Source organism: Aquarana catesbeiana, linkage group LG13, assembly GCF_042186555.1.
Source record: "Aquarana catesbeiana isolate 2022-GZ linkage group LG13, ASM4218655v1, whole genome shotgun sequence".
Lineage (NCBI taxonomy): Eukaryota > Metazoa > Chordata > Amphibia > Anura > Ranidae > Aquarana > Aquarana catesbeiana.
The window spans coordinates 50930439-50956310 of NC_133336.1; positions in this window are offsets into that span (position 1 = coordinate 50930439).

Below are 25872 nucleotides of genomic sequence, written 5' to 3' on the forward strand. Positions count from 1 at the left end.
TGGCATCTCCATGGTGCATTACCAGCTGCACTTCTTCTCGTCAGATACCAGTCTCCTGAGTTCCTGCTCACGGTGTCTATACCTTGGAACTTGTGACTTTTCTTCACGCCTGCAGACCCTGTATCAACATACAGGGGTGCTCCGATGGGAACTATGCAAGAAGCCACCCTTCTCAAGTTCTGCATATAGGTAGGTACGCGACACACTGAAACAGGAGTAGAGGCAAAAATTTTACAATGGACACACCTGTTACAGAGACAACTATCTAAGAGGGGATTTGCTCTGATTTGGAGAGATTTACCTTTACTTCCTCTTGTGGTCCTGAGACAGAAGTGAAAAGAAATCTCTCCATTCAGGCAGCAGGAGAAAAAATACCCAACAGGAGCGGTAGTCATTCCCTACTGTATCCAAAATGAAAAAAGCTTTGGCTTTAGATAACAAATACAAGATGTACCCCTGACCATGGGCATAGCATAAGTGGTTGTAGGGGTCAAAATCGCAACCCCGCCCCTAGCTTCAGGGGGCCCCTGCAGCTTCCCTGTTATTTTATCATGTCCAGCTCCGATCTGCCCTAGGGCCCCACAGCCACGCTCCAGTACTGGGCTTCCACTTTGCCTTCCACAATCCACACCCCTTTGTTCCCATTGGCTGGGGAGAAGCTGTGAGCCATTTCCTGAATGGAGAGGAGTACGAGGTGAGAACAGCCCAGGATGGGGAAGTGTCTGTGCTGTGTGCTGGCAACATGGAATGGTAACCGAGCTCAGCAGGTTAAGAGGAGGAGAGTGCTGTCCTATAGCTACGATGGGACCGATGTCACTGGTGAGGTAAGACGCTGCTCCGTGTCTTCTAGTCACCAGCTGGGATTCTCTGTACCCCCCACCCCCACCCAGGGATGTCCGATTTCCCCACTTTCCTGACAACTGGGGAAATACCACGCACCTCGGGGAGGTGACCTTCCCCCAACACCTGCCAACACTGACAGAGAAACCTTCAGAAATTGCTAAAACAAATCCCTTAACACCTCCTGAGGGGCTGCAGGCTCCAGATTTCGTGTCACGTGGCTTTACCCCCCAGATCTAAGTTTGGCCCCCCCAAAGCCCCCTGACCACCCCCTCTGCCCTGGCTGCTATGCCCACTGCTGAGCTTCTTTCCCAGTACAGCACTCTATACTGCTCCTCCACATGGCTGAAATCACATTCCTTTACAACACAGCCAGTCAGCCATGATCTGCATAGGGTGTATCTGCCTACTGCAACTACACTGCCGTTCCGACCAGGGGATTTCACAGGTCAGAACGTCAACATAAAAGCCAGATACACCCTGTGCAGGCTGATAGACTGTGTGTAAAGGAATGTGATTTCAGCCCTGTTTATTGTGGGGGGGAGCTGTTTATAGTGCTGGAATGGGAAAGGAGCTCTGCCAAATGACCTGCCATGGGTCCCTGTCCTCTGATTCTCCAGGAGTTGTCTCTGTCCTCTAATGTAAGAAGGAACTCTGGGAACTCTAAACTCTTAAGCCACTTTGAGTATCTTGGCGTGAGGTGGGTGTATCTGCACACACGGTGGAAGTGGTGGGTGGTGGGTGGTAGTGGGGGGGCCCAGGTCAACTTTTGCATCGGGGCCCACAAGCTTCAAACTACGCCTCTGCCCCTGACCTTGGTGTTAAAGACAATTATAGGTTTTATAAAGAGAGATCTCAGATGTTTCATTGGCACGCTTACACTGATTTAAATCCCTATTTACTTATCTTCTAGGAAGGAAGCACAGGAACATGAAGAAGATTAATTGTAGCCCCCCAAGATTGCATGGCCAGGGCTGCCAACTTTGGTCATATACTGCTTGTAGACATACTGTTATTTCCCAGGAGAGTCTCTGGGAGGACAAGGGTGCTGGACACACAGGAATACAAGGGTCACAGGATCAACCAAGGAGTCAAAGAAATGCACAGGGGACACATTGGATGCTAGGAACCTAGAACACCGGAGATTTAGACACCTTTCACACTGAGGTGCTTTTTAGGCGCGTTTGCGCAAAAGAAAGCACCTGAAAAGCTCACCAAAACCACCAATCTCCATTCAAATTAATGAATGCTTTCACACTCTCTTTTTTACATTGATGAGCAGGTATCACAACCGCCACAGGACAAATTACATTTGCAGTGTGATCCCTTCATAAAACCTCTAATAAATTAGTTTTAGTGCCATCAATGCATATTCCATAGGCAATTAGCAATGTAATCAATATACATCAGGATAAGTATGCTTCCTGACTATAAAAGTGTAAGAGACGTGATCAGTGATAGCAGGAAAAGGGTACAAATGCAAATGCAAATAGATATGAAAAAAAGAATCATTTAAATGAGAAGGACTGTGGACCCAAGCTGCATCAGCTGGCCATACACTACTAGACTTGCAAACAATCAATTCTCAGTATATTTCATGACCTGACCAATGTCGTTCGAAAATACTTCAAAATTTAATTTGCTTTTAACATTTGGAGGAATAGACTTTCCTGAGCAAAAAATACATATGCTTTTGGAAATTACGTCAAGAAAAATTTTCCATCCTGCTCCTTGGTATTTTCTCATCATTGTGAATGCAAGTAAATGTCAATTTGACCCCACCGACAAACTTTCTTAAAATGAAAAATTACAAACGAAATTGTACTAGTGCCTTCTTTATACAGATATTAAAAGCAGTATTAAGCCCCAAACCAAAACTGCATTATATTGCATTGATATTAATAGCTGGAGAGCTAAAGCTTGTAAAAAAACAGCAGACTTATTGGTCAGATCATCAGAAGAAAAGCATGAGAAAAGAAAACTGCAGCCATCACATCTAAGAATTTGTAAGCTGCAATATAATAAATGTTTGCTTTTGAGTTTAATACTTATTTAGGTATGCAAGTTAGTCATAGAGCTATAAATATTTAGGTATGCAAGTTAGTCATACGGCTATTGTCTGGTTACTGAACATACAGTATGTTGATCTGCTTAAAGCAATAGTAAACTCAGATTTTTGACTTGTACCTACAGGTAAGCTTATTATAAAGCTTACCTGTAGGTACAGTGAATATCTCCTAGATATTCACAGCTGTTGCAGCTGGTGACATCTTTGGCGCATGCAAATTGCATTTAAGGGCACACGGGGGTGTGATGTTGAATGCCATGCCATGATTATGACTCCCGCGTGCATGTGAAGGAGTGACATCATCAAGGCCCAGCCATTCAAATGGCCGGAGAGTGCAAAGCACAGACAGCAATGACGGCGCGCTGCTGGTGGGCTCCATTTAAAAATCGCTGATTGCCGCCATTACTAAAAAAAAAAACTAAAATTCCTTAAAAATATTCCATAGTTTGTAGATGCTATAACTTTTGTGCAAACCATTCAATATAAGCTTATTAGGATTTTTTACCAAAAATATGTAGCTGAATGCATATTGGTCTAAATTGATCAAGAAATTTGATTTTTTTTTCAATTGTTTTATTGGGTATATTTTATAGCGCAAAAAATAAAAATGCAGAGGTGATCAAATACCACCAAAAGAAAGCTCTAATTGTGGGGAGAAAAGGACATCAATTTTATTTGGGTACAGCCTCGCACGACCGCGCAATTGTCAGTTAGGCCCCTTTCACACTGGGGCGGTGTGGGCTTTCACACTGGAGACACAGCAGCGGCTGTTTCAGGGCGCTTTGCAAGCGCTATTTTTAGCGCTGTAGCGCCTGCAAAGCGCCCCAGTGTGAAAGGGGTCTTAAAGTAACGCAGTGCCGTATCGCAAAAAATGGCCTGGTCAGGAAGGGAGTAAATCTTCCGGGGCTGAAGTGGTTAGGAGGCACATACTAGCACATTATGATATTAACCTTCAGGGTAACCTTTTTTTTTGTTCCTACGGAGTGTACTACAGCTTTAATGTGTGAATCTACTGTGAAAATTACTGGAAGCGAGAGGAAAGAAAAAAGAATCCCTGGGTTGCCACCAGAGTCACTAGATCTAGCAACCCAATGGGAATACTCCCCCATGTCCTTTTACTTCTCTGTGATTGTTTTGCTTTCCGTCTATTAAAGGTCTATTAAAGGTTCTTGCAGTAAAACCAAAGAAGCTAAGACTTCTGTAGTGTATCAATGCTTTAATAAACAGAACAGCTGCACATACAACTGTAGGATACACAATACAACACAACATAGCTCATAGCTTACAAAAATATGCCTACAACATACACAAGCCGATTATCCTTTCTAGCAAAATATAAGCATGTACAATATATATATAATAAGTAAACTAAACAGTTACTCAACCTAATAAAGGTAATCATAGTTCTCTTCTCCAACAGGTTCTGACACCAAAAGGTGGTATTTGTTGCCATGACTCTTTGTAGTGACTTAATAGCCATAATATGGAGTTAGATATATTTTTTAAGACCATATGTTTTAAAAGAAGCCAGGCTCCCCCCTCCATTGACATGTAAATAAACCAGTTGGATAGGTTTTGGAGCTGAGCAGAGGACAGGAAGTTGGTGTATACAGGAAGTTGGTGGGAGGAGTTTGGGGTCTTTTGAAAGAAGCATGTGGTCGGACAAAGGAGTTGTATTTTGGAAGAGGAAGACATGGCTGCCAGAAGCTGGAGAGTTTTGGAGACATTTTTAGTTTGGACTTTGACCAAGAACCATGAAGGACATCTAGAACCCTTAAGCGTACACACGAACAGAATGTCCAACAGAAAAAGTCAGACGGAAGCTTTTCATCGTCTATTCTGATCGTGTGTGCGCCTCATCTGACTTTTTTTTCCGAAAATTCTGACGGACCTAGAAATAGAACATGCTCTAAATATTTCCGATGGAACCAATTCCTATATAAAACTGCTCTTCTGTATGCTGTTCCGATTGACCAAAAACAATGCATGCTCTAAAGCAAGTACGAGACGGAAGCTATTGCCTATTGAACTTACTTTTTCTAGTCCCATCGTATGTGCTGTATGTCACCGCATTCTGGACGGTCGGACTTTGATCAGACTTTGGATTAACCGTGTGTAGGGAAGACCGCTTGAATGGAATTCCGTCGGAGTTCCGTCGGAGAAACCTTCAGAGTTTATTCCGACAGCTAAACCGGTCGTATGTACGCGGCATAAGTTGAGTAACTGTTTAGTTTACTTAATGCATACATATTGTACATGCTTATATTTTGCTAGAAAGGATAATTGGCTTGTGCATGTTGTAGGCATATTTTTGTAAGCTTTGAGTTGTGTTGTATTGTGTATCCTACAGTTGTATGTGCAGCTTTTCTATATATTAAAATCAAAACTACAATGTGTTATTCATGACATCTGTAAATATATATGAATTATAATGACTTTATTCCATCATGATATCTGTATGTATATGAAAGAATAAATGCAACATCATGCATTTGTCCACTTTACCAGCTATGTGTCACGTGCCTCATTTAAAGTCCCAAACCTTTTCCTTATAAAAGGTAAACATGACAAATAGAGAGGGTGAATCTCTCTAAAGCCCCGCACACACAGGCCGAATGTGGGGAGCCAGTTAAAAAAAAAAAACGGCCGACATTCGGCCCGCATGTATGCCACCTGGTCCGACAGAAGCCGGCTGTGTGGCTGGCAGCGTTAATTTTGTGTACTAAAATATTTTCGGCAACTAAATTAATACTATTTTATTCTACTAAATACGACTAAAACTATTAAGATGACTAAAATACGACTAAAACTAAAATGGCATTTTAATCAAAAGACTATAACTAAAACTAAATTGAAATTTGACGTAAAAATTAACACTGCACTACCACATAAGAATATGTAGGGGGGACCTACTAAGCTGCTAAGAGAAAAAAAATAAGAAAAAGGCTTTTCTTATTTTTTTTTCCTAATATTTTGTTGGTAATATATTTAGGTAGTATGTGCAATGGCATTACAGCCAATAGAGTTTTACAGTTATTTGGGTTTTTTATATTTTTACGTTGTACTTCTGCTTGTATAAAAGCAATATATTTGTTTATTTATGAAACTTGGTGTTATTTATAAAGACGTTATTGATCACAACGGCTAAATCTGTGTCTGTGGTGCATGTTCAAACCTTAATACCATACACATTAACATGTTATTGGATTTTTACTCCAGGAGTATATATTGAGTTTGGCAATTCTAAAGAAATGCTTATAAAATGCATTAAAATTTAGCTAAAACCATTCGATTTTACACTACTAAAATGTACTGGAGATTTTAGTTGACTAAAATACGACTAATACTAAAACAATTCAGATGACTAAAATACGGCTAAAACTAAAATGGTATTTTAGTCAAAAGACTATAACTAAAGCTAAATTGAAATTTGATGTCAAAATTAAAGTGTTACTAAACCCAGTAATATGAAAATAGTTCCTCTGCCCCCCCCCCCCCCTACAGTGCCCACAGCTTATAAATCTTCTATTTACATTAAAATACTGCCACTATATACTTTTTTTTGCTGATCTGTATACCTCAGTCACATGATAACCTGCACAGTTTGTCTAGTGCTGAGAGTTCAGGTAGAAGGAGATTTCCACTACAGCCTGTATACACACCCACATGTGTGATGTCAAGATCATGTGACCTGAACAGTTCAACTGAAACAGGAAATGTTCTCTCCAGCAATAGAGACTAAACTGAGCATGTGCAGGATGGCTACCCTCACTGTATTATATGGCCTTGCCAAGATAGACAGTGCAGGAGGGAAGGATCTGTCCATATAGTGTCAAAGAGTCTTTTTACACAATGCAGGGGATTAACCCCTTAAGTTCCACAGTGAGTATAACAAGCATATACATATACATATGTATATACAGACTGATTTTACTGTTGCGGGTTTAGTAACACTTTAACACTGGACTGGGTGGCTTCTGTCGAACGCGCATACTGGAAAACCAGCAGCCGACCAATTCCCCATAAGCGCTCTCAGCCAATGCCAGAGAGCGCTGACCAGAGTGTTCTGGCGGGGGGAATGTCTCCCTGTCAGAACACAGCAGCTCAGCAGGGGAGATCGCTGTACTAACTTTGCATAGTCAATAAAGCATCTCTGACCAGAGCTGATAGTTTTTTTTTGGCCCAAACTTGTCTTGCATACAAACGGCAAGGAATTGTCGGCCAACAAATACGAACGTAGTGACGTACTAAGTGGTTTTTCAGCTCTTTAGCGCCACCCTTTGGGCTCCTTCTGCTAATTTTTTGTTAGTAGAAGCTTCGCGCTTTTCAGTTAGTTTCTGAACGGCCGTTCGTCAACCAGACATGTTGCGGAATCGGAGGAGATAACGTGTTATTTATTATTGGCCTTGGAGTTATTGCTTTGACATTATTTTTTTGGTTGAATAATAATTTGATTTGATATATTTTCTATATTTTTGGATGCATAGAATGCACTTTTTAGTTAAGTTCTATTGGCAGATAGCATGTCTAATTTTATGTGTTTTCTTTTTTTAATGCACAATAAAAAAATTGTGGAGAATAATACTTGGCTATGTGTTTTACTTCAAATGACAGTTTGGGAGTCGGCAGTTACATTTAAAAAAATACAATATAAAATTGACAAGGGACACCAACATAGTTGTATCTTTGATCTTAAAAACTACAGGATAATGGTGTTGTGGTAACTTGCCCAAATAAAAAAAAAAAAACATAATAATAATATTCTTGATATCACTAGAAAAAAAAGCCTTTGAAAATTTGTTTGCAATAACTCCATCAGTATCACCAGCAAAGCAGCTTCATTATTATCCCATTAAAGAAGTAGAGAATTGTGCGCTGCATTTCGAGGTTTCATAATTTGCCACGTCTCGAATGTTAATTCTCCATTACGAACGCCAATTTACAAGACCGATCCCTTCTGGCTCGTCCTTGCTTCCCAGCATGCGTGTTTGTACTTTGGACTTTTGTCCGACGGACTTGTGTACACACGCTCGGAAAATCCGACAACAGACATTTGTCCACAGAAAATTTTAGAACCTGCTATCCAACATTTGTCCGTAGAAGATCCGAAAACAATTGTCTGACGGAGCGTACACATGGTTGGATTTTACGCCAACAGACTGTCATCGAACATTTCCCATCAGAAAGTCCGAACATGTGTATGAGGCTATAGTGTGTACCAGGCTTAAAGGATGCACAAACAGCAATAAAAACCTGAAAGGTCTTCCAATCCCTCTCTACTTTATCCAAAACAAAAAAATATATATTTTAAGATTTTGCCTTTAGTTATACTTTAATAGCTATGCTTTCTTTTCTTAGTAACCGTCTTTCCCCTTTAAATTCAGATATAGATCCTTTCTTTATCTGAGCTGCTGTTTTTTTTTTAGCTTCTGCTAATTTACTATACATAAAAAGCCTAATAAAAGGCACACCTGTTAGGATCAGTACTTTGCGTGAGTTAAAAATACTCCCGATTGTATTTGGAGCGCCAGCTGCGATGGTAGTTTTATAGCAAAATGGATATGTTCGGTGGTACAGATATCTGGGGGAAGCTTATTCTGATTAGTTTGGGAACTTTAGGGCAACAGAAAAAGCCAGATTAAACTGCTGAGATGTCTGATCACATGCCTGCGTGCTTTGAACCAACCCCTAAAGGCATCTCCTTCCCTCACTGACTATCTAAATAAATATTTCAATTCAACTGAGAGAGTTGGGATTTCACATAAAACAGGGAGCCTTTTTTTTTTCTTCTTTTTTTTTTTTAAATTAAATACCCCTGCATAACAGCTGTTTTATTACTTTCCCCATGGATAGGAAATAAATCAGAAGCACATAATAAAATGGAGGCACAGATTCTGCTGCTTGGTCTGGATAACGCAGAGAATAATTTAGGCAAGCAGTTCCTTTGCAGATAAACACCTTGTACGTTGATTTTATAATAGGCACAGCTACATAGTAAGGTCTAATTGACTGATAACTTCCCATTTCACCACTTTATTACGTGTTTTGTCATCGTTTAGTGTTTGCTTGTGAAATTTTGCACTCCTTTCTTTACATTGTAGTTCAATGCTGTTCAATGGTGATGGACCTTTCAGAACCTTTATGAGCTTGCATGGATATATTCCTGATACCTCACTACTGTACTATATGTACAGACATAGTGTTATTTAAAAAAAAAAAAAAAAGTTGGCCCATTTATCATAAAAAGCAGCCCCAGAAATGCTGGCCCTGACATGACTCTACTGCAGGCAGCAGGAAGCATTTCCTCAGTCACCTTTCACCAAGTGTTTATACCCTAATATTGTAACTTTTAGCAAGTCATAAGTTTAAAGTGACTGTAAAGTCTTGTTTTTTTTTCTATAAAAATAACAAACATGTTATACTTACCTGCTCTGTGCAGTTGGTTTTGCAAAGGGCAGCCCAGATCCTCCTCTCTTCTTGGGTTCTGCTTCTGTGCTCCTGGCCCCTCCCTCCTGTCCAGTGCCCCCACAGCAAGCAGCTTGCTATGGGGGCACCCGAGCCGAGCTGCAGCTTTGTGTGTCCACTTAGACAGGGAGCTGTGGTTTAGCCTTGCCCCCTCTCTCCCCTGATTGGCTAAATGACTTTGATTGACAGCTGTGGGAGCCAATGGCGCCGCTTCTGTGTCTCAGCCAATCAGGAGGGAGAGTCCTGGACAGCTGAAACACTCGTGGACATCGCTGGATAGAGATGGGCTCAGGTAAGTATGAGGAAGGGCTGCTGCACACAGAAGGCTTTACCTTCTGACTTTACAACCCCTTTAATGGCTGCAGCAGTGGTTGATCTGTGTCTGGATCTGGATGATGTCTGGACAAGGAAGGTGCCATCCTCCTGGAGTAAAAAACAGAGGAAGGTATTACAAGAAGTAGTAATGTGATCACTGTGAGAGGTAAGAATACCCATAAGCGTTACACTTACACATTACCACCTTGCATACATGCACTTCACATGAAAAAATATATCTGATATTATATCTGCTTAACCACTTCAATGCCGGGCACTTTTACCCTCTTCCTGCCCAGGCCAATTTTTAGCTTTTGAGCGCTGTCACACTTTGAATGACAATTGCACGGTCATGCAACGCAGTACCCAAACAAACGTTTTATCATTTTTTTGAGACCGATAGAGATTTCTTTTGGTGGTATTTAATCACCGCTGAGTTTTTTATCTTTTGCTACAGATGAAAAAAGACCAAACATTTTAGTTTCTGTTACAAAAATAAGTAATTTATCTCCTTCACTGGTTTGCGCTGATGAGGCTGCACTGATGGGCACTGAGGAGGCTGCACTGATGGGCAGTGATGAGGCTGCACTGATGGACACTGATGAGGCTGCACTGATGGGCAGTGATGAGGCTGCACTGATGGGCACTGATAGGCTGCACTAATGGGCACCGATGAGGCTGCACTGATGGGCACTGATAGGCTGCACTGATGAGGCAGCACTAATTTGCGGCACTGATGAGGAGGCACTAGCAGGCATCACTGATGGACAATGAAAGGCAGCACTGATAGGCACTGATTGGCATCCCTGGTGGGCATCACTGATGGGACTGCACTGACAATCAATAATCATTAGCACTTATTGGCTTTCCCCCCACCCCATCTTGCACTGCCATTTTTGTGCATGTGCAGATGTTCCCAAAGGGCTCCACCCAACCTTCAGTTCCTGGCAGAGTCCATCAGCGCATCTGCCCACAGGCATGGGGTTTCCATGCATGGACAGACAGGGAAGGTTTCAAACTTGCCTGATGCCAGTCAGTGTACTTGCTCAGGAAACCCTGTGTGTGCGCAGATGGGTGGGAAACCAATGCATGCACAGGAACCAAGCCTTGGGGCACATCTGCGCACACAAGGGGGGGGGGGCAAGGAGAACCTCTCACCTAGGTGAGAAAAGTCCCGCTGTCAGCACAAAGTATATTTTTAAAAAATGCCCACTAGTAAGAGAGGGAGGGGGAGGAGATAGGGCAGCTCAAGTGATTTAGGGTAAAGGTCTGCTTTAAAGTTTTTGCTTTCTTATATTATGATATGTGTGTGTTGTAAAATCTTATTAATTGGTCGCTGTCACTTCTTCCTTTTAGCCTTCATTTATTATTACTCCAAATAATGTATGTTTTTAAAATTCTAGAGATATGTGGCTAGGCACAGGGACACAGTTTGTAATAATGTAGCAAGGTCTTTTACCTCTTCTCATCTTCTGCCCACAGCTCTTAAAGGGCAATTTTTTTTTAAATGACAATTTATTTTTTTTATTGTATTTTAGTCTAAATATGAGATCTGAGGTCTTTTTGACCCCAGATCTCATATTTAAGAGGTCCTTTCATGCTTTTTTCTATTACAAGGGATGTTTACATTCCTTGTAATAGGAATAAAAGTGACATTTAAAAAAAAAAAAAAAAAACAGTGTAAAAATAAAAAGTAAAAGGTAAAATAAATAATGAAAAAAAAATTTTTTTTTAAACGCGCCCTGTCCCGACGAGCTCGCGTGCAGAAGCGAACGCATGCGTGAAAACGGTGTTCAAACCACACATGTGAGGTATCGCCACGATCGGTAGAGCAAGAGCAATAATTCTAGCCCTAGACCTCCTCTGTAACTTAAAACCTGCAACCTGTAGAATTTTTAAAACGTCGCCTATGGAAATTTTTAAGGGTAAAAGTTTGTCGCCATTCCACGAGTGGGCGCAATTTTGAAGCGTGACATGTTGGGTATTAATTTACTCGACGTAACATTATCTTTCACAATATAAAAAAAAATTGGGGTAACTTTACTGTTGTCTTATTTTTTTAATTCAAAAAAGTGTATTTTTTCCAAAAAAAGTGTGCTTGTAAGACCGCTGCGCAAATACGGTGTGACAGAAAGTATTGCAACGACCGCCCATTTATTCTCTAGGGTGTTAGAAAAAAAATGTATAATGTTTGGGGGTTCTAAGTAATTTTCTAGCAAAAAAAAAAGCTGTTTTTAACTTGTAAACAACAAATCTCAGAAAGAGGCTCGGTCCTTAAGTGGTTAAAGACATGGATGAGTGAGTTTGGGCTGGAGGAATGTAACTGGTCTGCACAGAGTCCTGACCTCAACTCGATAAAACACCTTTGGGATGAATTAGAGCTGAGATCGGGAGCCAGGCCTTCTCTGCCACATCAGTGCCTGACCTCACAAATGCGCTTCTGGAAGAATGGTCAAACATTCCTATAGACACACTCCTAAACCTTGTGGACAGCCTTCCCAGAAGAGTTGAAGCTGTTATAGTTGCAAAGGATGGGTCAACTCAATATTGAACCCTACGGAATAAGATTGGGATGCCATTAAAGTTCATGTGCGTGTAAAGGCAGGTGTTCCAATACTTTTGGCAATATAGTGTATGTGGCTGGACACAGGAACAGAGTTTGCAATAGATGTGGATTATGTATGTGGAATTTATGCAGAGCTGAGACTGAGATGTCCAAGTATAGTCTTTCTCAGCGTGTTGCAGAAGTGTGTGCATTCCCACACCCTACTGGAGAGGTCTATATACAGTAGACCCTAACTATTTTGAGATCAAATAATAAAAACACAGAAAACATATCTTATAATTTTGTAAACTGATGATAAATTAAGCCTTTACAAAAAGGAAAGTTCTCTATAAAAGTACAAAACTTGTCCATAACTACCAATCAGAGGTCACCTTTCATGAAGATGTATGAAGTGTGAAGTTTCATGAAGTCAAACAAGTATTATGACTGGGCAATGCAGGCAAGTCCTCTGTTGAGAAGAACTTCCTTTCCCCTGAGTTTTCTAAATGGCTGCAATTTTTCATAAGAGTTTTGTTGAAGAGCTATATTCCATTGGAGGTTTGTAGGCGGGTATTGTAGGATGATGCCTATGCAGCCAGTCAGAGCAGACATTTTCAGATATTGAGAATTATACAGTGAGACGTACCTACTCTGCATGATATTCTTCTTCCAGCCTCATCTTGATCTGTTAATTTATCAGTGAGGACCCTCCAGATTTTCTTCACTGATTGGAAGTGTTTGTTCATACTTGTCACATGATATCTTTCCATTCAGCCTCACTGATTTTGTCTGTACTTGCAAATGAAGAATTATTATAAAGATTTACATGCTTGTTTCTCGGATCTTATATTTAACTTTAGCAATTCCAAGCTTATACATACATCTTAACTACGGACAAAATTGGCTGTTATGTTGTCTAAGTTCTACAATCCCTGAGGCTGGATTTCCACCTTTGCCTTCTAAGGTAACGTTTGAACCATTCTAAATGGCGAGCTAGTGAACATCTCTTCAAGGACGGTGATGGAGCTGTATTTGAGAGCACCACAATTTACAGATGTGAATCAGGTTCATTAAAGGTTCTGTTGTGGTGCAATGGCAACCTATTTAAAATGAATGGGTTGCCTTACCACAATGAACATTAATCCATGACATAGCGCATAACAAAGATCTAATTTCAGCCTTGGGGAATTTTCTGAAAAATTATGTTTTTCGTAATGTAACTAATTTTGTTGAGATATATCTCAAATTGACTCCACTGCATTTCAATTAAAATATCCTGAGCAACAACACGTATCCTTAATAGAAATGAGTGAAACTGAGAGTTTTCATTTCAGACATTTTGGAAAAAAAATCAATTGGAGGCGTATTTCGGACAATTTCACAAATTTCTAGTACAAAATACTGATTATGGTTAGAGATGATCAAAATATTGGCTTATTAGGTTGCTGATGTCACAGGGGTTGGGGATTCAAAAAGAAGCATCCTGCTGGAGCTCTCAGGGTGTTTGGAGATTATCCGAGGAGATAGGGAGACTATGCTCAATTTAAGCCCTGACTTCTTGTGTAGTGAGGTCCTACAACCACTCTACTTCCTAAAAGTGAGCAGGTAAGTCAACTATTGGATTACATTTTTGAAAGTTCACTAATATCGAAAAATTGAGTCAGTGCCACTGTATCACCCTGATTATGCATTAGCTAAACTGTCAGTCAGCATGATGGAGATTCAGAATTCTTGATCTTAGGTTTGTGTGTTGTTTGAAAATAGGGCTGATAAAAGTAGTAATTCACAGCTTTTAGTGATATTATCAGCCCCTTAATGAAAACTGAACTCCAGGAAACAGCTAAGTACTCCGTTGAAATATATCAATGTCTTTGAAAGGGTTTGTAATTATGTGTAAAAGGATGACCAACACACCCGTGCAAAATTATTGACCTCCAGTGCAGAAGTGGCTTAGCTTGGTCAGGGAAACACCCCCAACCTGCTGATTGGACAGGCAATTAACTCTAGCACACTAAAAAAATCATCTCTCTGCCAGGGCTGTTGCTAGGCGGTAAAAAGACCAGGGGCTTCAGGCCGGCACCGGGGGGGGGGTATATACCTACCTGACACGCACTGACCTACCTGACACACACTGACCTACCTACCTGACATACACTGACCTACCTGAAATACACTGACCTACCTGACACACACTGACCTACCTGACACACACACTGACCTACCTGACATACTCTGACCTACCTGACATATACTGACGTACCTGAAATACACTGACCTACCTGACACACACACTGACCTACCTGACATACACTCACCTACCTGACATACACTGACCTACATGACATACACTGACCTACATGACATACACTGACCTACCTGACACATACACTGGCCTACCTACCTCAGATATACTGACCTTCGTGACATACACTGACCTACCTGACACACACTGACCTACCTACCTGACATACACTGACCTACCTGACGCACACTGACCTACCTACCTGACATACACTGACCTACCTGACATACACTGACCTACCTACCTGACATACACTGACCCACACTGACCTACCTGACCAGACTTCAGGTGAAGCGACCTCCTTCTGCAGCTCAGCGGTGCGTCCATCCTGGTAGAGTAGACAGCAGGCACTCCAGGCAGGCAGAGCCATGACAGGACAGGACAGGAGAACCGCCCGACCGAGCGCAGAGTGGGGATCTTCTCACAGTGGCGCAGCGGCTGCATTGTAATTCCCGCCTTCTGGAGCCTGCAGCGCCTGTGATGGACGTCTCACGTCCCATGGTCCCGGCATTGGACCAGTGGGACATCCATCATAGGTGCTGCAGGCTCCAGAAGGCGGGACCTGCTATGTCACTCGACCTCGCTCAGGGTCAGATCGGTCCCCACTTGGCAGCGGCACTGGGCTGGGGGCTAATAACACAACTGTGCATGCCTGAGACCTGGGGCTTTTTGGGGACCCACTCGGGAGTCCAGCCACCATCAGCCCCCCCTGACGCCACTGCTCTCTGCTCACTCTGATTTCTCCTCCTGTCAGCATGTAGGCAGATGGTAGAAGCTATGGGAAGGTAGGGAGGGAGGTGGATTAGACTGGAGAGGAAGGAGAAAAGGATCTAGCAACATCTAGCAGCAGTGCTCCTGCTCTTCCCCATTCAGGGCGAGGGCAGGGTTCCCCACCATAGAGAAGGAGAGCTCCAGTGGGTCAGTTCAGATCTAGAGGAAGACCTCGGGAGTTGGTCCACCCTTCAGTTCCTTCTCTCCCAGCCCAGGCAGAGAGGAGTAACAGAGCTACAGGGAGTGAGTGCCGAAGATCCGAGCAGCCTCTTGTCTATAGAACTGTGTTGGGGTCTGCGACACAGGAAGAGCCATGTATTGATTGAGGCTGTTAACCACATCCAGCCCCGTGCTGCCTTTATTTGTTGTCATCCTGCTCTGAAGAGAGTGAGAGAGTGCTATTGGAGTCCCCTGGCTGTCAGGCCTGGAAAAGGTGGGCCAGCAATGGGAACCCTTGGTAGTGAGGGGCTGCAGTCTCGAATACAAGTAGACACAAACACAAAAACCTCCTGCGCTTAGGAGTGGGCCCACACAATGTAAATAGGCTATACTTTCATCCTGCCTTGTATAGATGCACCTCGTCTGGCTGCCCTCTTAAGACTGGGGAAGTCTGGAACAACTGGAACCAGAAAAAGAAAGAGAGGGCGCACAGACCTAGTGCATTATCCTAAGACCAACTTTATTAATATAAAAAATAGTAAGTATTATACTCAAAAGATGACAAATGTATCAAGCATAACACATAGTACAACGTCATCCAGTCCACACTGCATCATATCATGGTAGGAGAAGGTGAAGATCCAATAGGCTATCGATCCTATAGGCCTATTGGATCTTCACCTTCTCCTACCACATACTATGATGCAGAGTGGACTGGATGACACTGTATTATGTGTTATGCTTGATACAATTGTCATCTTGTGAGTATAATACTTACCATTTTTTATATTAATAAAGCGATGGTTTTAGAATAATGCACTAGGTCTGTGCACCCTCTCTTTCTTTGTCTGGTTCCGGGTGAAGTCTCGCAGCCAGGAGGGTGTAAAGGGGGTCGGTCTCTGACTGCCACCCACACATCAGGGAGAGTCATAGGTGTCCTATTGGCCTGAAGTTCACTTTACGTTGGGGGTCGGCTCGGCTGCTCGCTATGGCCACACTGAGACGGCCTGCCAGCTGCCAACAAGCATGTTCCTTGTTAGCTGCACTGCAGCATAGCTTCATTTGGCTCCTGCTGCCCCTCTCTTTCCACGTCTGAGTGCAGCTGTACAGGGGAATTCAACAGGCTGATATCAAGACAGATTCATGAATCTACACTGGTTGCATTTAAATTGTATTATTTTGCATGTATTAAATGTTTTATTTTAATATTAGTAAATGGAGAATCTTTTTCATATCCCAACTATGTGTCAATCTGTTCATGTTGTATACTCACATGAACAGGATATACTGTAAATAAATGAATAACTGTGGTCATCTGATCACTTCATACACATAGTTCGGTACAGCACTTTATAACACATTAATAACCTGATTTCAGAATAACTTCACAGCATAAAATCCTCCAATGATTTCATGTCAGCGTTTGGACATTTCTACGAGCCATAAAATGAATCTTCCTGAATGTGAAGAAATTGCTGGAAGCTGATTGATGACTCTGTGCCCATAGACTCACCACTAAGACCATTGATTAATCACCCAGTGTCCACATGCTGCCTGCCGCCTATTGACTGCATGTTTATTATCCAGACACAGCACTTTTACTGATTAAACTACCACCCGACTAAATGATGTCATTAGGTTGTAAATGATATTATGGGATTTACATACGGGCGATACCAATATGTTGGTAATTTGGTGTTGAGCAGTGGATTTTGCTTGCAAAATGAATTATGTAGACAGGGTATATGAATATTGGGTGGCTTGTTCTATGTGTAAACCCTGTATTGTGTCTGGCAATGGACAGACAGCACATGGGTTATATTGAATTAAAACTCTAGCCAAAATCCATTTATTGTTCTAGATGTAACCAGGACTAATTACAACAAAAGTCAGGTTTTTGTCTGTCCATCTTCACTAATTGAAACAAGATGCAAGACGAATCTTCCAGATTCACACAACTTCCCTCAATTTGGGTTGATAACCACTATATCTATCTATCTATCTATCTATCTATCTATCTATCTATCTATCTATCTATCTATCTATCTATCTATCTATCTATCTTAACCCCAACAGAGGTTCTAACGTTAATTCAGAAAGTTAAAAGAGTTTTCAACTTGCTAAAAAGTGTCACCAAGCTCCCCTTTGCCCGTATGAAGGCAGGTAGAGGTAAAATGCTGCCCCAGTTGGAAAGGGTATGGTTTATTATTTTTCTGGGTTTTTCTTTTGGCGGGCTTTGCTAGGTCTGACCCACTGGTTCCTTGTGATATAAAAGAAACAGGGGGTCCGCAATCAAAAAAAGGCCCGGGGGCTTGGAGCTCGGAGCTAGAAGCATGTTCCTCTTGTCGTCGTTGCCGGATCACCAGTGCCATGCTGGAATCAGACTTCCCACTGTTAGGGGAGACTTCTGGGACTTGCACTTCTCCTTGAAGAAACCTCCTATGGATTCTACCAAGTATAGACTTTCATCCTATGTAGGTATGCTGGGCAGCCACAAGCCTGAAGCTAGGGACTAGGAAGTTAGGGAAAAGACTGCACTTTATGTTGAAATGTAAAATTAACCCCTAAGTCTTTATTCTTAGGCCACCCCAAAACCCCAGACCAAACCTTCAATATAACCTCTAAACCTAAAACTTAAAGTGGTTCTAAAGGCAGGATATTATTTATCTTAATGTATTCCATGCATTAACATAAACAACCTTCTGTATGCAGCAGCCCCCTTCAGCCCCCTAATACTTACCTGAGCTCCCTCTCAATCCAGTGATGTTGCACAAGAGCTATGAAGTCTGGGAACTCTCCTTCCTGATTGGTTAAGACACAGCAGCGGACACCATTGGCTTCCACAACTGTCAATCAAAGTCAGTGGGCCAATGAGGAGAGAGAGGCGGCGGCTCCTTGTCTGAATGGACACACAGGGCAGCAGCTCGGCTTGGGTGCCCCCATAACAAGCTGCTTGCTGTGGGGGCACTTGGCAGGAGGGAGGGGCCAAGAGCTCCGACGGGGGGACCTGAAAAGAGGAGGATCTGGGCTGCTCTGTGCAAAGCTGTCAGGTCACCTTGAGGCTAGGTGACAGATGCACATCGTTGGGATCAGGAGTGCACCGCAAGGCAGTGGACTCTACGGCTGACTGCTGCGGATGGGAGTCCGGGTGGTAAGGAAGGCAGGGCCGCTGGAACACCAACACGGATCCCACCGGGGTTAGAGCGTAGGATTCCCTGGGGCGCGGAGTCTAAGAGCCAGCAGGTGTTCACCAGAGCCTCTAGTGGTGAGGATGGACTGGGCTGCAACTGGCTCCAGGTCACGACCCCCAGGGTCCCCCAGCTCACACCCACAGTAGGCAACAGGAGGATAGGGATAGTAAAGGAATAAGCCAAGGTCAGGGCCACAAGCAGACAAGGACAACAGAGTTCACGCCAAGGTTCAGGGTCACAGGCAAACAAGGATAGTCGGAGACACGCCAAAGGTCAGGGTCACGAGCAGACAGGAATAGTAGAGAACACGCCAAGGTCGGTAACAGAAACAAAACGTAGAGCACATGGCAGGCAGGAACAGGAAGCCAAACACACAAAGGTTGATCAGCAGGGCTGGCCTGCAGTGCAGAGGTTAATATAGAGTTCTCTGATAGGAGCTGGGGTGGAGCCATGCTGGAGGAGAGTTAATAAAAGCAGTCGGGTGAGAGTCAGCTGGTCTTTAGAGATGAACACATGGAGACAGGTAAGCTGATAGACAAAACTCTATTGCATAACCATGACAAAAGCCATTACACAGAGCAGGTAAGTATAACATGTTTGTTATATTTAAACAAAAAAAAAAATTAGACTTTAGTGTCACTTTAATTTGAATCCACCCCTTGACCTATATTTTTAAGTGAGGCTTGACAAAGGGGTAGTACCTCCCTGAAACCCGTTGCCATGCCCCTCTAATCCATCACATTCTCCTGATGCCTTGTTTTCACTCTGAGGTTTCCTGAGTGCCTCCCAGCGACTCTACTGGTCTCTGACAATAGGCTGTCTGCATGAGATAGGAGGAATGACCGGGGAGAGGCTACCATCTACTGGATATATTACATGATGCTTTTGAGATCACACATTATGACTGCATATTTCTTTTTTACTTTATTTAGATCAATAAATTGCTACACTTAGCAGGTGCCACTTTGATTTTTTTCTTTTTGTCTTTCCATATTTTTTTGTGAACCCGTGCTTTGCCCGTGTTCCTTTTCCCCAACCAGTCTTACTCACCTTCCCTTTCCTCTCTTACCAATCTTTTTGCCACACGGAGTTTAGAGCAATAACTGGTGCCCAGCATGTCACAGAGGGTCCTGTGTAAGCTCCAAGCCATGAGGTTACCATAGCATTAACCTGGAACACCTGAGCTCAATAATTTAGATGGGTGTTCACATATACTATATTGTCAAAAGTATTGGGACACCTGCCTGTACACGCCTTTGAACTTTAATGGCATCCCAGTCTTAGTCTGTAGGGTTCAATATTGAGTTGGCCCACCCTTTACAGCTATAACAGCTTCAGCTCTTCTGGGAAGGCTGTCCACAAGGTTTAGAAGTGTGTCTATGGGAATGTTTGACCATTCTTCGAAAAATGCATTTGTGAGATGAGGCACTGATGTTGGACGAGAAGGCCCGGCTCGCAGTCAATGCTCAAATTCATCCCAAAGGTGTTCTGTTTGGTTGAGGTCAGGACTCCGAACAGGCCAGTGAAGTTCCTCCACCCCAAACTCGCTTATCCATACCTTTTTTGACCTTGCTTTGTGCACTAGTCCAAATCTTTTGGTGGAGGGAGGATTATGGTGTGGGGTTGTTTTTCAGGGGTTGGGTTTGGCCTTTTAGTTCCAGTGAAGGGAACTCCTCAGGCATCAGCATACCAAGACATGTTGGACAACTTCATGCTCCCAACTTTGTGGGAACAGTTTAGGGATGGCCTCTTCTTGTTCCAACATGAATGCACAGTCCTGACCTCACCCCGATAGAACAACTTTGGGATGAATAAGAGTGGAGACTGCGATCCCGGCCTTCTTGACCAACATCATTGCCTGACCTCAGAAATGCGCTTCTGTAAGAATGGTCAAACATTCCCATAGACACACTCCTAAACCTTGTGGACAGCCTTCCCAGAAGAGTTGAAGCTGTTATAGCTGCAAAGGGTGGGGCAACTCAATATTGAACCCTTTTGAACTCAGACTTGGATGCCATTAAAGTTCATGCGCGTTTAAGTACTTTTGACAATATAGTTTATTTCATACAGTGTTTCTCAGCTTGAATTATCCAGGTTTGTGTCAAGGTTACACCCTAACCCCATAATAACCTAATAATTATCATCACAAAAATTATTATCCGTATGAAACTTATACAGATGTCTCATCTAGACCACAGCCATATTATACAGTTATTTTTTAAATGGAACTATTGAACACAAGGAAACTGTGAGATGTGTACGATTTAATTTAGCCCTCGGAACTACACAATTTATGAGCCCGCGTCTATTATTATAAACAAAGCGCTGGCAGGAAAAACTGACAGCACAGAGGGATATTGATTGTCGATCAGCACTGCTTAAAAATCACAATGTATCCCTAGTTAACTGACAATTTATAGGTAAGTTTAGCCAAAGGTGCAGCTTAACTGTGGCACCCAGGCAATCCATCTTCCTGCCTCTATGGTCCTTGTTATTAAGTTGGCTGTGTACAAGATAACATGATTTGTCTTTGAGGATCCTTTTCACACATAGTGTGCACATCCACTACTGAAAAGCAATTCCAATCAACTAATGAAACCAATCAGTAAACTGTAAGGAAGCAAAAGCTTTAATAGTGCTAAAGCCAGGAATGTCCATTTAATTTTACTTAAGGTCATAGGCGTCCGCAGGTAGGGGCAAGGGGGGTCAAGTGCCCCCCCTGGAATCAGGGATTGGATCAGCACATTCAGCACAGTGGCGTTGCTATGGGGGTGCAGGCAGCCAGCGGGGGGGACACCATCAAGATGCTGTCAAGCCCCCCCATCAGTGTAGTGGGACTGCAGGCTCTTTTCCCTGCTCAGTCCAGCAGAGAACTCGGCGGCGCTGTGTCAGGAGAAAGGTGATCTGCAAGCTGCCAAAGGTTTCCCCCACTCGCCCCCCCTTCTCCTGTCAGGGAGAAGAGATGGCGGCTCTCACCAGGTTACCCACCCAGCTTCCTGCCCGCTCCGTTCCTTCCCCATTGGCCATAACTGAGGGCCAGTCAAAGGAGACTAGGAGAGGAGAGCATCATGGGACATGTAGTCCCGAGGATTGGTGGCCCCATTTTCCACAGGAAGGAGGCTACAACTTGATCAAGAGAAAGATTGAGAGACTGCAGCCTGGAAAAAAGCTGAGGGAGTGAGTGCTACAGGACAAAGAGGCGTGTGCTGAGAGGAAGCCAGAGAGCACCACGCTGCCCAGTGTCACCAGAGAGAGCACCACGCTGCCCAACGTCACCAGAGAGAGCACCGCGCTACCCAGCGTCACCAGAGAGAGCGCCACGCTGCCCAGCATCACCAGAGAGAGAGAGACACGCTATCCAGCACCACCAGACAAAAAAGCCACGCTACCCAGCACCACCAGAGACAAAAGCCAAGCAACCCAGTGCCACCAGAGAAAAAAGACACGCTACCCAGCGCCACCATAGAAAAAATCCACGCTACCCAGCACCACCAGAGAAAAAAGCCACGCTACCCAGCGCCACCAGAGAGAGCCACGCTACCCAGCGCCACCAGAGAGAGCCATGCTACCCAGCGCCACCAGAGAGAGCCACGTTACCTAGCTCAAGAGAGAGAGCCATGCTACCCAGTGCTACCAGAGAGAGAAAGACTGTACCCTGGCAGTGGCTCAGACATGCTACACTACTGACCAGAATCGCCCCCGGGGAACCCAGAGTGAGTGATCGTCCAGCCGGAGGGATCACTTCTGTAGTTTCGCTGGGTCTGGTAAGATGTCCTGTCGGCCATTATCCATTACTTATCCTAGGGACTGTACTACACCTGCAGTCTCCGACCATGACAATGTGATGATGACATTGTCGAAAAGGGGCGGCGCATGAGTGACCCTAAAATGATGCCCCCCTGAAAAAAGTTCTGCGGACACCCATGCTTAAAGTGTCTGTCCACCCAAAACTAATATTTAATACTGTATAATACAGGGCCTAGTGGGCCCAATCCTTCTCTGAATCATTTAGATGTTCATTGGCAAACTTCAGATGGGCCTGTACATGTGTCTTCTTGAGGAAGGGGATCTTGCGGGCGCTGCACGATTATAATCCATGGCGGCGTATTGTGTTACCAATGGTTTGCTTGGTGACTGTGGTCCCAACTCACTTGAGATCATTCACAAGCTCCTCCCATCTAGTTCTGGGCTGATTCCTCACTTTTCTCATGATCATCCTTACCCCATGAGGCGAAATCTTGCATGGCGATTGATGGTTATTTTGTATTTCTTCCATTTGCGAATAATCGCTCCAACAGTTCTCTCCTTCTCACCAAGCTTCTTGCTGATGGTCTTGTAGCCCATTCCAGCCTTGTGCGGGTCTAAAATCTTGTCCCTGACGTCCTTTGAGAGCTCTTCGGTCTTGACCATGATGATGAGGTTTGAATGGAAGAAAGAGATTCTGTGGACAGTTGTCTTTTATACACATGACTATGGTAAGACAGATGCAAACTCCACCTTACCACTACTACTCCCCTTGTTATACGCAAATAGTAAATAACTCAAAGACACCCATTTTTGGAATAAAATTGTCTGTACCGGCCATTTTTTACAAATAACCATAAAACACATTTTGTTTAACAAAAACAATAATCTCACAGATAAATACTAAACCAGGTTGCTTATCTTTGAAGGCACTGAGGAACCCCAAATCGATTTTGTATCTGCGTGACCACACAAGGTCCCCAGCTGCAACACTCTGACTCGGGGACGATCTCAAACTCTCCACCTTCCAACGCAGATACCCATATGCCCAATGCCCAGTTAAACCTTGGTTAACTGGCATCTTACAGAGGACCCTATACCATAGATGGTTCCCCACTATGCCATATCGCTATTATTATAGAAGGCCTCCAAAGATCCCAACCGCCAAACCACTACAACAGTCGTCGTAACACGTCCATTCCAAAGGGCGGGAGGGTGGGAGGTTCCTTCTTCGTCTGATGACCTCCAACTGACCACCGAACTCTTGACCCCTCCCTTCCCTAGCCTGCAAACCCCTCCTATACCACCCCCACTTCAGATATGTGAATCCAGCAATACTGGATTAAACCTTTGTCTCCTAATTGCCCTGCTACCCAGTCATGCCAGCCCTACGCTTATTTTAATTTTTTTTGCTTCAGGCTTATCTTAATGTGTTGTCGTTAGAAGCACCCTTAAAGATTGACAGGACTAATCTGTGTACCACATGAGCACATACTGTAGCCAGGCTGTGAGAGACAGAATTATTGTTCGTTGGTAGGGAATCAAATACTTATTTTACTCACTGAACTGCAACCCAATTTATAACATTTGTATCATGTGTTTATTCTGGATTTTTGGTTGATATTCTGTCTCTTTCATTTAAAATACACCTATGATAACAATTATAGACCCTTAATTCCTTTGTAAGTGGGCAAACTTACAAAATCTGCAGGGGATCAAATAATTATTGTCCCCACTGTGTGTATACCTAAAATACTTCCTGTCCTAAGGTGACAACTTTGCTCCTCCACAGATACAGTACACTAGAATAGAAAATGTGTTGCTGGCAGGATCAACAGGTCAAAGTAAGGGTATAGCCTGAAAATAATAAATAAATGCAGCCACCACATCTAAGGACTGGTAAGCTCCAATAAAAGATTTGTTTTTAATGTAGACACACATAAAAAAATTCAAATAAAATTGAGCCAAAATAATCTTCAGTTTTCTGTAATTTCAGGTCATACAGAAGTCTGTTTTGGCTATAAACATGTTTTTCCATTGAATCTATTATGTTTATATTTATGTTATATTATAATATATGCATTTTATTATGATATGTTATATGTATAACGGGCATCTAAAAATGCTGGATTTGGCAAAATAAATATTACATGGCAAATGCTGTATAAAGTACTTAAATGTTCAGTTCTCACCAAACATGTTTATTTCTGGAACCTCATCTTTGTCCTTGACCTCTGCTGCTTGTTACCACAGATATCTGTGAAGGATCTGGATCTGTCTCAAGCTGTTTTATGTAAGAGGTCATAAATAGTTTATGCTTCAGATTAACTACCATGAAGTGGTGAAGGATTTGTGGAGTTAGATAGGTATCACATATGAAGAAGACGCAGGATCATGCTGTAGGAGAAACAATTGGTTTAATTCAATACCCTCATAAACACTTTCCGAGAGATTTCGTAAAAACTCTAAAACCTGAGAAGCTCACAATCCAATAGTCAAGGCTAATATTCTCTTTACAACCAGCAGTTTTTCAACCTCAAAAAAAGATCAAATGATCAAAACCAACAACAGCTGACATTTATATTTACAAGGCAGTAGTGGTAGTATGTCATCTTGATCTGTTTTATCATTTTTTATAATGAAATAGGTTGGAATTCCGAGAAACATGTATGTATGGCAGGTTAGGTATGAGCAAGTATACAGTAGGTGTGCGGTATTGGGGTAATATGGGCAGCACGTGGTTTAGTGGTTAGCACTTCTGCCTTGTAGCACTGCCTTTGGTTTGAATCCTAATCAACTACCTGCATGGAGTTTGCATGTTCTCCTTTGTGCTTGCATAGGTTTCCTTTGGGTACTCGAGTTTCCTCTCACACTCCAAACACATGCTGATAGCTTAATTGGCTCCTGTCTAAATTGGCCCTAGTATGGGTATGTATGAATGTGAGGTAAGGATCTTAGATTGTAATCTCCTGGAGTTCAGGGACCGATGTGAATGTAAAATATGTATAAAGTGCTGCAAAAATGAATGGCTCTATTTAAATAAATAAAATAATATACCTATTATTATTAAAACTTAAAAAGAAATTCAAACAAAATCAATTTAAAGCCGATTATAGACTTTAAAAACAAACAGACCTATATACTTTAAAGCCTTATGTTTCCCTATTCTATGGTGTACAGTGTATCCTACGCTTTTTATGCCAAATAGATGCACACAAGATTAGAAAGCTGGAGCAAATGGTCTTAAGTGGCTGGACATGCACTGGGCCGGAGCTGGAAACAGAACTCTGGCTTCTCATCCATCAGCTGAGATGAGTGAACCATTGTGGGCTTATCAGAGTGTTGTGTCACGGCCTGGCTTAGTGCTGGGCTGCATGTACTCCATGTGCATTGCCATGTGGTGATGGAGCACCTGCACTTTTTACCCATTCCTACTCAGCATAGGTTGGTCCCTTTAGACACACTGAGACGC